Raw genomic sequence first — 15682 nt, forward strand, 5'->3', positions numbered from 1 at the left:
TTTATATTCTTGGCCAGTTTACCTTCGTACCTCATTTTTTCTCTGCGTATTTCCTTCTTACTAATCCTCTGTTGTTCTTTAAAAGCTTCCCAGTCCTCCGTTTTCCCGCTTATCTTCGCTAAGTTATACTTTTTCTCTTTTAACCTTATATGTTTCTTTACTTCCCTTCTCAGCCACGGCCGCCCATGTCTCCTCCTGGGATCTTTCTTCCTTTTAGGAATGAACTGATCCTGCATCTTCTGCATTATACACAGAAATATCTGCCATTGTTCCTCCACGGTCTTCCCTGTTAAGGTATTAAACCATTGAACTTTGGCCAGTTGCTCCCTCATAGCTCCATATTTCCCTTTATTCAACTGAAATATTGTCACTTCAGATTGTACCCACTCCCTCTCAAATTGCAGATTGAAGCTTATTGTATTATGGTCACTACTTCCCAATGGCTCCTTCACTTCGAGGTCACTGACCAATTCTGGTTCGTTACACAATACCAGATCCAGAATCGCCTTATCCCTGGTCGGCTCCAGCACCAGCTGCACTAAAAATCCATCTCTGAGGCACTCCACAAAGTCTATTTCTTGAGGCCCGATACCATCCTGATTCTCCCAGTCGACCTGCATGTTAAAATCCCCCATAACAACTGTAGTAACATCTTTGCGACAAGCCAATTTCAGCTCCTGATTCAACTTACCTCCAACATCCAGACTACTGTTTGGGGGCCTGTAGATGACTCCCATGAACTGGGCTAGTGGCAAAGTGAAGGACTGTTGAAGATTTAGGAGATTAAAAAATCTTGTACTTAAGTTCTATATTGCTGTTATATTTTTGGGATATGCCATTTTTGCACCCCTAGAATGACTGAAATTCTTTTGCAATTAAGACCTAATGACAATTTGTAAAGTAAATACCAGCATAATAATTTAAATGTATGTCAAAGTACATTTTGAGATTATCAACAGACTGGCGATATGTGTGAGTTCACAAATCCAACAACATCAAACTTAATTGCAAGTAGACTTTTTTTGCTGTTTTACATGGTCCTTGAGATATAATCCAGTTTATCAAATCTGTGCCACAACTGCTGGGCAGTTCCAATGAAACTGTTATTCTCCTTATAATGCATATGTCTATGTTCATATGGATGAAAAGCTATTCCTTTTAAAAATATATATGCAAAGAAAAGGTATCTACGTAGCACAATTTTAGAAAACAGCATACATTATTTAATAGATGAAAGAGGAAGAGTGGCTGAATTCAGTCTGTGGGTCAAGGCATTTCTGGTGAAAAAGAGCTTAAGGAGCCAAATCTTCCTTCATATCGTGTTTTCTGCCACTTTTCACATCTTAAATTCACAGATGAATAAAGTCAAGAAGTGCTGAGATATGAACCAGAATATATGAAGGCTGTTCCAGTGGTATTGGAAAGTTTTGCATCTGTACTAGATTTATTTGCTTTTTGTCATTGGCAACTTTTGCCTGACATCCTACATATCCAAATAAAGAAGCAGAAACTCAGAATCAGTTTTGATAACTGCAAGTCAATTGTGTTCATGCGCATTGGATGCTGCCTGAACTGCTGTGCTCTTCCAGCACCACTAATCCAGTATGTGTTCAATTATTGTCAGCTAAAGTGCATTAATGAAGAGGTTACATTTGAACACATACAAAGAAATGCAATAGTGTTAGTAGATATCTGTTTGTAAAGTTTCTCTCTGTTAATAAATATCACATTCCCAATGAAGAGCTTATGCTCGAAGTGTCAACTGCCCTGCTCCTCGCATGCTGCCTGACTGGCTGTGCTTTTCCAGCACCACACTTTTTGACTGTAATAAATATCAAGCTGAGTAAAGATTTACTCCAATACCATTGTTCAATGAGCTGGCTTTTTGGATTATAACATCAGAGCCTTTGTTTCCATACAGTTTACCAAAAAAGCTATCGTTGTTTTTTCTGGTACCTCCTTTAATACTAACACTACGTCAAACTGATTATCTTGATCTGTGGCAATTTACCATAGCACCAACAATAATGACATCAATGTATATCTAGACAATGCCTTTAGAGTTGAAAAGCATCCCTAGGTCCATCACAGCAGTATGACTTGATAATAAAAGTGACATTAAGTCAAAATGGACGTGAGGAATAGTAAGTGAAATTGGCTTGAAGCTATAGATTTCAAGGAGGACCATACAGTAAGATGGAGAGATTCAGGGAAAGATTTCCAGAGCTTGGTGCCAGGACGGCTGAAGGCATGCTATCATAACTAATGTCCAAGAGATTAGTGTTGGCACAGTGCAGAGTTGTTGGAGGACTTAAAAACTCTCTTCGGATATTTTTCAATGCAAAAGATGTTATGAGTTCAAGAATTTTGAGGGCTAGAGAATTTTACATCAACTTGGCAGTAAAGGCATTCAACAGTAACAATAGCTGACCTTAACATGTATAAACAACCTGAGATGCTTCAAAGGAGAATTGTCAAACTCACTTTGACATTAAACCCCATAAGATATCAAACAGATGACCGAACGTTTGGTCAAAGAGGGAAGTTTTAAGGATATTATTAAAGAAGAAGCAGACAGAAGTATCCAGGAAGAGAATTCCAGAATTTCAGGCCTGGACAGCTGAAGGCCAAGCCATCATAATGATATTTTTAAACTGGAGGAATTAGAGAACTATTTGTGGGAGGGACATTGAGGATAAACTCAATGGTGCCCTAGCTGACTTTTCATCCTTCACTATCCAGAAGCCACAGCATATCCAAAACTGAAGTTGAAACAAATATTTATTCATAGCAATCATTATACAATTGAACAGTAAAATCATCTCAAGTCCTGTAACTTAAATGCAATTCAGCGTCAATTGCAAGCACCTTAAAAGAGGCTTCTGCCTTCAATAATGAGATGTTCAATGATTTTGTGTTTCTAACAAGAGCACTTGAGTTCAAAGCCTAATCTCAACTGACACTGAACTTGGAAAACTAATCGCTTGATTTTCTCCATTACCCCATTACTAAATAAAGTACTTCATAACAAATTACCTATCCAATGGCAAGTTTCTCATCAGGGGAATTGCTTCTTCTGCCAGGATATGTGTGAGCAGTGAGTTGTGTCAAGACCGATCCACATTTAAACCTAACTACAGGATCTTGACCCAGACATAAAATGCTGCTCCTGGTGATTGTCTGGCACTCTCTCTCCATGGTTTTCATTTGTGGAAGCAGAGTCATTGGGGACAGTTAAGCGACTGCTGGACATGCACATGGATAGCAGTGAGTTGAGGGGTGCATAGGCTAAGTTACTATATTTGACATTATGATTAAATCTCGGCACAACATCGTGGGCCAAAGGGCCTGTTCTGTGCTGTACTTTTCTATGTTCTATGATTAATCTTCTTAGCTCCCATATTTGGCTGCAGTCATTTAGTTCTGCAAAGTACTTCTGAAACTTCAATTACAAATGCTATTGCATGTTACATCTAATAACTTCAAATGTGTTAAAGCTGAATAGATACTGACTTTGGATTTCACCTTCTGTAAAATGCAAGAAATGCCTTATTATGCTTTGTTGCATTAAAGGCATGAAATAAATTTTAGTTGATTGTAATTTACAGTTTTTCAGTTGACATCTACTTCATTTGGATTATGGAAGGATGGGACATTTATTTTATTAGAGTATGCATGAAAACTTGGTGACAGTGGATCTGCTGCTGTTTAATGACTATTCATAATTTTCCATTTAAAGTCTGCAGTATAAGTGGAGGTATAAAATTACAGACATAACCGATAGATTTTTGTGAATGGACAAAATTGATTTCAGTAACAACAAGTATGAAGTAATTGATTTTGGATCTAAAATTATTAGAAGAGTACTTCTTACATAGGCCAGCTGGAGATCTGAAAATGCCTAGATGGCCTTTGTACATAGGTAATTTTAAAAATACATCAAGTGATACAGAAAATTAGTCAAGAAGGCCAATTGTCTAGAGGGCTAAAGTACAGGAGAAAGAAGGCATGCTACAGCTATAAAAACTGCAAGTAGATCATAGCTGAAACACTGTTCAGTTCTGGTTCCCACACCTGAGGAGGGATCTGTTATGCTTGGAGGAAGTGTAGTATAAATGTATTAGAAGCTACCTTCACTCCGAGAGTTAAGTCAGAAGAAGCGGTTACATGATGTAAGGTTCAATTGGTGATTTAATCAAAGTTTTAAGGAAAATTAATAGGGTATGTAGTACTGTTTATAGTAAAGAGTGAAACTAGCTTTGCCGGTTGATGTACCTAGAATAAGGAGGCATAGCCTGAAAACTAGAAGTAGGGCTCAGAACTGAAGTAGAGAAACATTCTGAAAAGGTAGAGTTTTAAATTGTGTTACGCAGTTGTTGCTAGATTGACTGTTAATTTTCAACCTGAGATTAAGAGAATCTACAACTTAGAGTGTTAAAGCGGGCACATAGAGTTAAGTCATAGATCAATCGCGGTATCATTGAATGATGAAATAGGCTTGAAGAGCTAATTGGCCTATTTCTGTTCCCATTTTCCCACTTTCCCATGAATGGGTAATCAGGCAGGCTTTATAATTGATGATTAATCCACAGCCTCAAGTTTTCCATAAAACATAGGAGCAGAATTGGGCCAATCAGCCCATCAAATCTGCTCTGCCTTTCAATGGGATCATGATAAGCCTCAACTCCATTTTCCTGTCTTATCGCTTAAAATTCCCTTACTGATTAAAAATCTGTCTGTCTCAACTTTAAATATACTTAACAATTTGGGGCGGCACGGTGGCTCAGTGGTTAACACTGCTGCCTCACAGCTTCTGGATTAGTGGTGCTGGAAGAGCACAGCAGTTCAGGCAGCATCTGAGGAGCCTCACAGCGCCAGGGACCCGGGTTCAATTCCTGCCTCGGGCGTGGAGTTTGCATATTCTCCCCGTGTCTGTGTGGGTTTCCTCCCACAGTCCAAAGATGTGCAGGTTAGGTGAGTTGGCCGTGCTAAATTGTCTGTAGTGTTAGGTGCATTAGTCAGGGAGGAATGGATCGAGATGGGTTGCTCTTCGGAGGGTCGGTGTGGACTTGTTGGGCCAAAGGGCCTGTTTCCACACTGTAGTGAATCTAATCTAATCTAATCCAACTTCTGCAGCAAAGAATTCTGACAAAAAAAAACTCCTCATCTCTGTCCTAACTGGGTGACCCCTTAATCTGAGATTATGCTCTCTGGCCCTAGACTCTATCTCATCTACCCTGTCAAGCACAAAAGAAACTTGTATGTTTCAATAAGGTTATTTCTTATTCTTTTAAATTCCAATGAGTATAGGACCAACCTACTCAACCTTTCCTCATAAGGCAGTATCTCTATGCCTGGGATCAAACTAGTGAACCTTTTCTGGACTGCTTCAATGACTTCTTTACTTTGAGAAGAAATCCAGAACTGTTCACTTTATTCTGGCTGTGGTCTAACTAGTGCTTTTTATATTATTATGAAGATTCTCCTATTTTTATTCTCCATTTCCTTCAAAATAAAAGAACAACTTTACATTTGCATTCCCTAATACCCATTGAATGTGTATGCTAGATTTTCATGACCATGGACAAGAGATCCTAAATTCCCTGTTTCATAGCAACCTTTCTCTATTTAAAAAAAATTCAACTCATTGCTAAAGTACATAGACTTACACTTCCCCAATTTATACTCCATCTGTCAAATTTTTGCCCAGTCATTTGACCTGCCTACGTCTCAAAGGGGGCTCCTTGTTTCAACCTCATTACTTGCCTCACACCTATTTTTATATAGTCTGAAAATATGACTATTGTGCATTCACTTTCCTCACCTAAGTCACAAATATGTATTGTAAATAATTATGACACAAGCATTGATCCCTGTAGATACCACTACTGACAGCTTGCCATCTTGAAGATGCCCTCCTTATCCCAACCCTCTATCTTTTATTAGTTAACTAGTCCTCTATCCATGCTAATATACTACCTCATCACCATAGCCTCATATCTGATTAAGTGACCTTATTTGTGGTAATCTTAATTAAATTTTGAAATCCAAATATCTTACATCTACTTGTTTCCCTTTATCCATTCTGCCTAGTACCTCTTTGAAGATTTCTAATAAATTTGTCAAGCATGATTTCCCCTTCATGAATCCATGCTGACTTTGATTGTATTATGTTTTTCGAAATGCTCTGCCTTAACATTCTTTATAATGGACTTTCACATTTTCCATATGACATTGTTAAGCTAACTGGCCTATTGTTACTTGTTTTTGTCTCCTTCCCTTTTTGAATAAGGGTATTATAGTGGCAGTTTTCCAACCTTCCGGGACTTCTTCAGAATTCAATAATTCTTTAAAAATTACTACCATGACCAATTAGTACCATTGCATCCACTGTCTGTGCACTTATTTCCTTCAGTAACCTATAATGCATCCTATCAGGTCAAAGGGATTTATTGCGTTTTAGCCCCATTAACTTTTTTGCACTTTTTCTCTAGTCTTGGTCATTGTATTTATTTGCTTCATCCTTGCGTCCTTTGATAATTCATTATTCTTGTAATACTATTAGTTTCTTCCACTGTGAAGACTGATGCAGGCTCTATATTCAACTCCTCAGCTGTTTTCCATTTCCCCATTGTTATTTCCCTAGTTTCATTACCTAGGTTCACTTTGGCCTGTCTTTTTATATACTTAAAGGAGCTTTCCAACTGTTTGTAAACTGAAAATTAATCCAATCTTTCCAATAACAGAAAGCGTCTAATTCGAGAGAAACATGATTTTCAAGCATTCTGAATAAGAGACTACACCAGATGTTGGTAAAATCCTAGCAATAGCAGGAAGACACTCCTTAACTGACTACTTGGGTGGTTCATTCAGCCTCTGGGAGAGATGGTCATCCTCCACTTTCCACACCACTACTAAAATGGCAAAGCAACAGGAAGATGGTAGGCAGCCCACATACTACGTACCCTCACCTGCCTCCTAGCCAATCACTGCACAGCCGGTAAAATCCAACCCCTCTTGTGCTGTATTGGAAAATTCAGAGAATTAATTATCCAAAATATCTACACGTCATAATCCATTAGCTTTCTTGACTAGATAATAAAAAGCAAGGGCAGAGGTGTGGTGCTTAATACTGATTATTGTCTGACAACTAATGCAGGAACATGGTATGCATACAGGTAAGAGGCAAATTGGAGTCTCTATCTTCTGCCCACCACCCCGCCTCCCCACAATAAAGTAATTTTCTAGCAATTCCTGTTTAGAGTCTTTTATGCAAATAGCTGCCTGAATGAGATATGTGACTGCATTTCAGATGATAGAAATCCACCCACATTCAGAGGAGAAAATCACAATTATATTTTGTCGTAGCATTTTATTCACCTTGCACTCTGTTATCAAATAGCAAGAACTTTATGAAAGCAGGTCACAAAGCCAATCATAAATGTATAATACTGCAGATACTGGAAATCTGAAATAAAAACAGAAATGCTGGTGAAACTCAGTTTTAGAGGGAAAAACTGCATCAATACCTCAAGTCTAATTATTCTTCTTTGGAACAGATTCTTCAGTTAATTGTGTTTCTCTCTCCATGGAACATGCTGGACCTACTGAGCTCCTCCAGCACTTGTAATTTTTATTCCGTGAAGCCAATATATTTAGAGATTTGGTAATATTTCTGTGAGCAAAGGTGCTGGAAAAAAAAAGGCTAGTTATGGCTTAGGTTTGTCCTGGTAGTTTCTTGTGCAGTATACTGCAAAACACTGGTGAACTTCAGAGCAAGATATTGTTCCAGAAATGGCAATCCTTATAGCAAAGGAGATGAAATTATGGAGGAAATTGTTCCTATTAGTTAAAAGCAAATTACTGCGAATGCTGGAATCTGAAACCAAAAGAGAAAATGCTGGAAAATCTCAGCAGGTCTGGCAGCATCTGTAAGGAGAGAAAAGAGCTGATGTTTCGAGTCTAACTGACCCTTTGTCAAAGCTCTAACACTGAGAGAGAAAAGGAAAGCAGTGAAGGTGGACAGGGAGAGAGAGACAAACAAAGGGTCAGTTAGACTTGAAACATCAGCTCCTTTCTGTCCTTACAGATGCTGCCAGACCTGTTCCTATTAGTTGTTTGATGAGCACATAGTACTGATAAAAGATTGGTGACAGATGTGTTAGCCAATGAGACAGGACAGAAAATTGAAAATAGTTCAACTGTGCATCAAAATGGATAATATTCAACATGGTCATCAGAAGAAGTATTATCTATAGGTAGGTCAGAGGGGGTAATATTTAATACTTAAATCGGAAGAGGCAAAACTTATCATGCATGTCAGAGAATGTAAAATTCAGTCTCTTTCTGATGGAAAAAGGCCAGATGTAGCAGGACAACAGTGGGACCAGACAGGGTGTGTTTTTGCACTGTCAATCTTTGGTGTGGTCTTCCCTTACAAGGGGGATCAACTATAAAAATAAGGAAGTGTTACAACAGGTGTATAGGGCCATAGTTCGACTGCATCTGGAGTTCAGTGTACTGTTTCAGTCTCCTTAAAGGATATTATTACATAAGGAGAAAGTTCACTTGACTGATTCCCAGGATGAATCTTATGAGGAAAGTTTGAGCATGTTGAGCCAATACTTATTGGAGTTCAGAAGGATAAGTATGATCTTATTGTTAAACATGTAAGGTTATAAGAAGACTTGACAGGATAGATGCTGAGAGGATGTTTCCCTTTGGAGGGAGGCTTTGAACTATGGGAAACAGTTTAAAAGTTAGGGGTCTTGCATTTACAACTTAATTAAAGATAATTTTCTTTTCTGAGGGGAACTGAATATATCCAAGGCAGAGTTATATTTTTGATCAACGAAGGAGTTGAGGGATTGAATGGCCTTCTGCATCTAACTTTTGTGTTCCTGGCTCCTGTCATATGTTTTTAGCTCATCTTAGTAGAGATTCTAGAATTGACAGAAAGCTGTTCAGCCCTTCTGCTCCCAAGACCTCAGACAACAACACATCAAGTCTCCTCAGAGTTATTCTTGCACTAGAATTCCAAACTGAGGTACATGTGCAACTGCAAATAGACAGACCCTGTCATGCCTGTGATGAATTTGGTTTGAGTGTGAGTATTAGGAGGACAAATGTCACACCCAGGATGTTGTTGCACTAACATCTATCAGCAGTGACAATGCCATACTGGGAGTTATTGTGAGTTTGGATACTTAGGCTCCACACTCCGCAGCAGTCTGTCTCTTGATGCTATAATCAACATGCACATAGGAAAAGTTACAGCTGTTATGTTCAAGTTGAGTAACAAAATGTGGAGCCTCAGCAATCTGGCCGAGAACACTAAACTGTAAATCCAACAATCTTGAGACCTCCGTACACTCCTCTGCAATGGTGGCACCTGGAAAAAGTGTGCCAGGCAGAGAAAAGGTGAAACAATTTCCACCTTCACTGCCTCAACATCTCCTAGCAGGCTGTAATTAATAGCTCAAGGGTCCTAGAGTGTACCAAACCCATTGGCAAGAAATCATTGCTGAGCCAATGATGTCTGTACTGGCTTGGCCATTTTCACTGAAAGGATGAAAGTTTTATATCCAAAGACTTCCCATAAATTGAGCACTGGTTCAGAATCTCCTGGATATCCATAATACAAAGGACACCTTCAAGCAAAATCTGATGAAGTAAGACAGAAATTGTCACTGAAAACTGGGGGAAAGCCACTATTGATCATGACCACTGGAAACTGACTGTATGGAGCCTTCCCACCTCGCCGCTCTACCCTCTACTCTAACCTATCACCATCATCCCCCCCCACCTGCATCTACCTATTGCCTTCCCAGCTACCTTCCCCCTAACCCTATCCAGCCTCCTATTTATCTCTCAGCCCCCTTCACACCCCCTACATTCCTGTTGAAAGGCTTATGCCCGAAATGTTGATTCTCCTGCTCCCCCGACGCTACCTGACCTGCTGTGCTTTTCCAGTGCCACACATTTCAAAGAAGATGAGAAGAGACAAGCAGAAAGGTTAACTGACTGTGAAGAGGGCTCAGAGGCAACAGAGGTCAGTGAATCATGCACCTTTTCAGCCCACTATCATGCTCTGCAGCAAAATGCAACAGTGACTTTCATGCCAGAGGGGGCTCCTGAGCAATACCTAGCATTATTTAGCACAGCATTGACCAATACCATTATCACAAGTCATTGTCATACAGGACAGAAGGCTAATATACCTATAGAAGGGGGTAATATTCATGTACAACAGAGAGGGTGATGTTCAGGCTTTAGATCAAAAGTGGCAATATATCAGAATGGATAATATTCAGAGTAGAGATGGAAATACTCAGGAGGAGAAACATCCAGTGTATACAGGGGCAACTTTTTCACGCAGAGGGTGGTATGTGTATGGAATGAGCTGCCAGGGGTCATCTGGATGGGTATATGAATAGAAAGCATTTGGAGGGATAGTGGCTGGGTGCTGGCAGGTTTGGCTAGGTTGGGTTTGAATTTCTGGTCGGCATAGATGAGTTGGACCGAAGGGTGTGTTTCTGTGCTGTACACCTCCATGACTTTATGACTATGACATCAGATGAGGCCTGAAACACACTGATTATCAGTGAACGCTACTCAATATGATCATCACAGGATAAAGAATAATGATCACTGTGAAGCCATCTTGGCACTGGAAATGACAAAGGCTGGTCAATCTTGCAAGTCCACCAAATTAAGATCTGAGGACTTGTGCCAAAATTGGAAAGCTGATCGATTGATGAGTAAGCAACTGACTTATATAATTATGCTCTTCAAATCAAAGCTTATTGTCAATATCTGAGACTCCTCAATCACCATCTGCGGGTATTTCTTTTCCCATTGGTGAGAGAGACATCCTAGATATGCCAACACAGTTATGCATTCGGGAGGGAGTGGTCCTATAGAGTTCTCAGCTTTGACTTTGTATTTGATGAAGCCTCAGGGAACTCAGCCAAACACGGACAAGCAAATCTCCTGCTGATTACTACCTACTCGTCTCCCTTATTTGATGAATTGGTACTATGGGCGGCATGGTGGCACAGTGGTTAGCACTGCTGCCTCCCAGCACCAGAGACCTGGGTTCAATTCCCACCTCAGGCGACTGACTGTGTGGAGTTTGCACATTCTCCCAGTGTCTGCGTGGGTTTCCTCCGGGTGCTCCGGTTTCCTCCCACAGTCCAAAACAAAAATGTGCAGGTTAGGTGAATTGGCCATGCTAAATTGTCTGTGGTGTTAGGTGAAGGGGTAAATGTAGGGGAATGGGTCTGGGTGGGTTGCACTTCGGCGGGTCAGTGTGGACTTGTAAGTAATTCCGCACTGTAAGTAATTTAACCTAATCCTCTATGTTAGGTTGCTGAGGGAGCAGAACGCATCCTGGTGCAGGATTCCAATGACCACACCAGCAATGCTGCAGTAGCACTACAACTAACGGAGCTGGCTGAGTCATGAAACATTTAGCTGGCAGACAGGGCATGCTGCAAATGATGAGAGAACCACAACATGGAAAAGAATAAAAATAAAGAAAGTAGCAATATTTGGTTTGAACATCAGAGGGGGCAAGATCCAGGATGACCATCAATGGCAATAGTATGTATATCAGAATGGTTGTTTCTCAGAGAGATTAGTATTCATCATGCAGATCAGAAGCTAATATTCAGTGTGCTTATTTCAGGGGTTAATATTTTACATGTACATCAAGGGAGTGACATTTAATTCCTATTTCAAATGGATAACAGTCAATATGTACAGCAGAGGAGTTAATATTAAATCTGTACATTAGATGAAGTAATATTCAGTGTGTTCTTTGTAGGACAAATGTTTCTTACCTGAATCAGAGAGAATAATACTTAGAGTGTCCATTAGAGGGGGCAATATTCTTCATTTTACATTCCTAATTTAAATTGCTATGCTCAGTCTACCAAAGCATAATCGCCCGTCTGATTACTTGAGGCTAAGTTTCAGTCTACCTAGTTCTGAATTGGGTATCTTCTGCCAAGTCAGTGGCAACTTATAGCGTAGCTTCTTTAACTTCAATTCCGAATGACATCTTGGGCTGAATCTTACATTTGCTGAAAATGTGTTGCCGGAAAAGCGCAGCAGGTCAGGCAGCATCCAAGGAGCAGGATAATCGATGTTTCGGGCATGAGCTCTTCTTCAGGCAGCCCTAGTTGATGCCTGGCCTGCTGCGCTTTTCCAGCAACACATTTTCAGCACTGATCTCCAGCATCTGCAGTCCTCACTTTCTCCTAACTGAATCTTACATTTACCAGAATCACTACCTGGTATGTCAACTGTACCATTCAAGATCAGAGACGGTTACAGAGAGTGGTGAACTCGGCCTGGACAATCACAAAGGCCAACCTCCCATCTACAGAATCCATCTATCAGGCCTACTGTCAAGGAAAGGCCGCCAGTATTCGAAAAGATCCATCCCTCCCTGGCAATGTTTTTATACAACCGCTACCATCGGAGGGGGGGAGGGGAAGGTCCAGAAGCCTAAACACACACACCTGCCGGTTTCGCAGCAGTTTATACCCTACTGTTGTTAGAATACTGAATGGACTCACAAACTCTGAACATTCACCTGTACCTGTGTTTTTGTTTTTGCTGCTGTTTACCTATTATTTACTATCTATGCTATCTAATTCTGTGATCTGCCTGTATTGCTCGCAAGACAGAGCTTTCCACTGTGCCTTGGTATATGTGACAATAAATTCAATTGCATTCAATTTTGATTTATTGAGTATTGAGTGTTGAATTAATTTTTTTTGTTTTGGAGGGTTTTTTGCGGTAAGGATCATAGGTTTTATCACCATTTCTTCCCAAACTCATCCCATTTAATTAACTGCTCACCCATGAAATGTATCAGGTCTGGTTTCTACCCATCTTGCCACATGCTGCTTGCAGAATAACTCACTACTTAACAGATATCCCAAAATTCACTGGCATCCTTTGTACCTGTTGTGTACCTGGATGAGCACTGTCAGTCCGGAGCTGCCCTGCATATTTCCTGAACATTGAAGGACAGGGGAAATCGGCAGGCATGGGTCCTGGAGCTCCTGCTGGGTGGGCCCCTTCCCCAGGACCATCAGTAAAGGCCACAACACCAGACTATGCCAGCCTGCTGTAAAGTTGCCACTTAGCTTAACGCAGTAACACCCATCTGGAGGAGTGCCCAGCAATGCAGTAGGAGCTTAATATACTCTTCTTCATTCTATTAGCAAGTGCCCACCATCTTCTTTCCAACACCTCACACTCACTCTATCTCTTCTATTATACCACCCCAGCACCAAGCTCTGTGAGCACTCTGCATTGCCTACCCACTCAGTTGGGAAACTTCCCGACCCGCACCAATCAGGGCCCTAATTGTTAGCGGAGATTGGCTTTGACTTACTGTGTCAGAAAGCCCTAAACAAGGGCTACCTCCCATTCACCACCCCTCCCCTCCAACCCTGAATTGACCTACTTTGTTTCTGTGCTAAACAGCACAGCTGGTCTATAGTAATATGAGTGTGTTGGTTGAGATGGCAAAGAGCAAAAAGTCAAAAGGCAAGGCAAGAAAAGGAAAATAAGGGATGCTCTGACCGTCTAGGTAGAGACAAAGTGAATAAAAGTGAGCAAAGACCCTGGAGATATGGCTTTCACCTGTGCATGAGCTGGGTGCATTACAACATTACCATGGCAATTACTGATGCAGCCCAAGGTCATAGAGTCATAGACTCATTGATATGTACAGCACAGAAACAGAACCTTTGGCCAACTCATCCATGCCGACCAGACATCGTAACCTAATCTAGTCCCATATTCCAGTATTTGGCCCATATCCCTCTAAACCCTTCCTATTCACATACCCATCCAGATGCCTTTTAAATGTTGTAATTGCACCAGCCCCCACCACTTCCTCTGGCAACTCATTGCATACATGCACCACCCTCTGCACTGAAAACGATGCATCTTAGGTCCCTTTTAAATCTCTATCCTCTCACCCTAAACTTATGCCCTCTAGTTCTGGACTCCCCCACCCCAGGGAAAAGACCTTGTCTGTTTATCCTAACCACGCCCCTCATGATTTTATAAACCTCTATAAGGTCAACCTTCAGCCTCTGATACTCCACGGAAAACAGCCCCACACTATTCAGCTTCTCCCTGTAACTCAAATCCTCTAACCATGACAATAACAGAAATTCGGAAGAGTTCTTTAAGTGAACTGGGGATGTGCCGCAAGCATTCTTAGGGGCTGAGACATGTTGGATTCCAATGTCTGTGGACATGAGGTGGGTGTGGCAGCTGTCCATGCTGTCTGTCCTGAGATGTTAGTGGCTGATGTCCAATGTGAAGGTCATTCAGAGTGAGCAGTGAACTGAATCTTCCAGGTGCTTGCGCTGGTTTCCATGTCATGTTTTCCCGATGTCCAGCTTATTAGCTGGGTATCCAGACGTTAAAGTTACGCCATGAACAAGGCATTTAACAAGCATTAATCCTTGTCAGTTAGAATCCTGCCACTATTGTAAAATGCAGCAAAGATGATAGCAGCTGCTCCCAGCATCAAGATGGGCCTCAACACAGTTATCATGCAGTTCCATCATAGCAATATATTTCCAAGTCAAGATTGGAGGGGAACTTTGAGTTAGTGGTGTTCCCATGTATCTGCTGCCCTTATCTTTCTAGATGATAGTGGACTTGGATTTGGAAAGTGCTGTCTAAGGTGCCTTGGTGAATTTCTACAGTGCAGTTATTGTTACATACCACTGCTGAGTATTGAAGGTGGAGGGCATGGATGTTTATGGATATGATACCAATCATATGAGCTGCTTTAACCTGGATGGTTTCAAACTCCTTGAGTGTTGTTGAAGCTGCACCCTTCCAAACAAGTGCCGAGTATTCCATCACACCTCTGACCTGTGCCTTTTAGATAGTGGACAGGCTTTGGGGAGTTAGGGGGCGAGTTACCTGCTGCAGGACATCTAGCATCTGACTTGCTGACCTGTTCTTATAGCCATTATTTATATGGCTAGTCCATTTCAGTTCAGTTTCTGGTTAATGGTAACCCTCCAGTTGTTGGTATTGGAGGAGTCAGTGATGATAATGGCAAATATGGTTAGATTCTCTCTTGTTGGATATGGTCATTGCCTGGAACTTGTGTGGTCATTTTTTATTCACTTGTAGGTTGTGGACATCGTTGACTAGGCCAGTATTTATTGCCTGCCCTGAGTTGCCATTGAACAGGTGATGGTGAGCTGCCTTCTTGAACCCCTGGAGTCCATGTGCTGTGGGTTGACCCACAATGCCCTTAGGGAGGACGAGCCAAGATTTTAACCCAGTGACAGTGAAGGAACATCACGATGGTGGGTGGCTTGGAGGGAAATGTTACTTGCCACTTGTCAGCCCAAACTTGAATACTTAATACTGGGGAGGGTGAAGTGGTTGCTGAGGACAGGGATTTGGTGTTGTTGCACGGCTAATCATTGCTGTTAATACTGTTAGTGGGACATAGGATATTCCAAATGAATATTTAAATGACATCCACTTTTCCAAATCCTGAGGGAGGCTGACAGTGTTCAACTCAACACCCTCCCATGTGACAGAGGACCCACCCATCTCTGGTAAATTGCCAATGGCAGCAGGAAGAAGCTTTTACTTTTCCATTAAATTGAATCAGTGGGCC

The 15682-nt window shown here is 41.1% G+C and overlaps 1 protein-coding gene across 4 annotated transcripts in view; it reads left to right on the forward strand.

The window, feature by feature from the left end:
- Positions 1 to 15682, forward strand: part of LOC140480693 (voltage-dependent L-type calcium channel subunit beta-2-like) — a 349445-nt gene that overhangs the window by 142599 nt on the left and 191164 nt on the right. The gene's annotated exons all lie outside the window — the stretch shown is intronic.

The sequence above is a fragment of the Chiloscyllium punctatum genome, chromosome 8 (genome assembly GCF_047496795.1).
Source record: "Chiloscyllium punctatum isolate Juve2018m chromosome 8, sChiPun1.3, whole genome shotgun sequence".
Classification (NCBI taxonomy): Eukaryota; Metazoa; Chordata; class Chondrichthyes; order Orectolobiformes; family Hemiscylliidae; genus Chiloscyllium; species Chiloscyllium punctatum.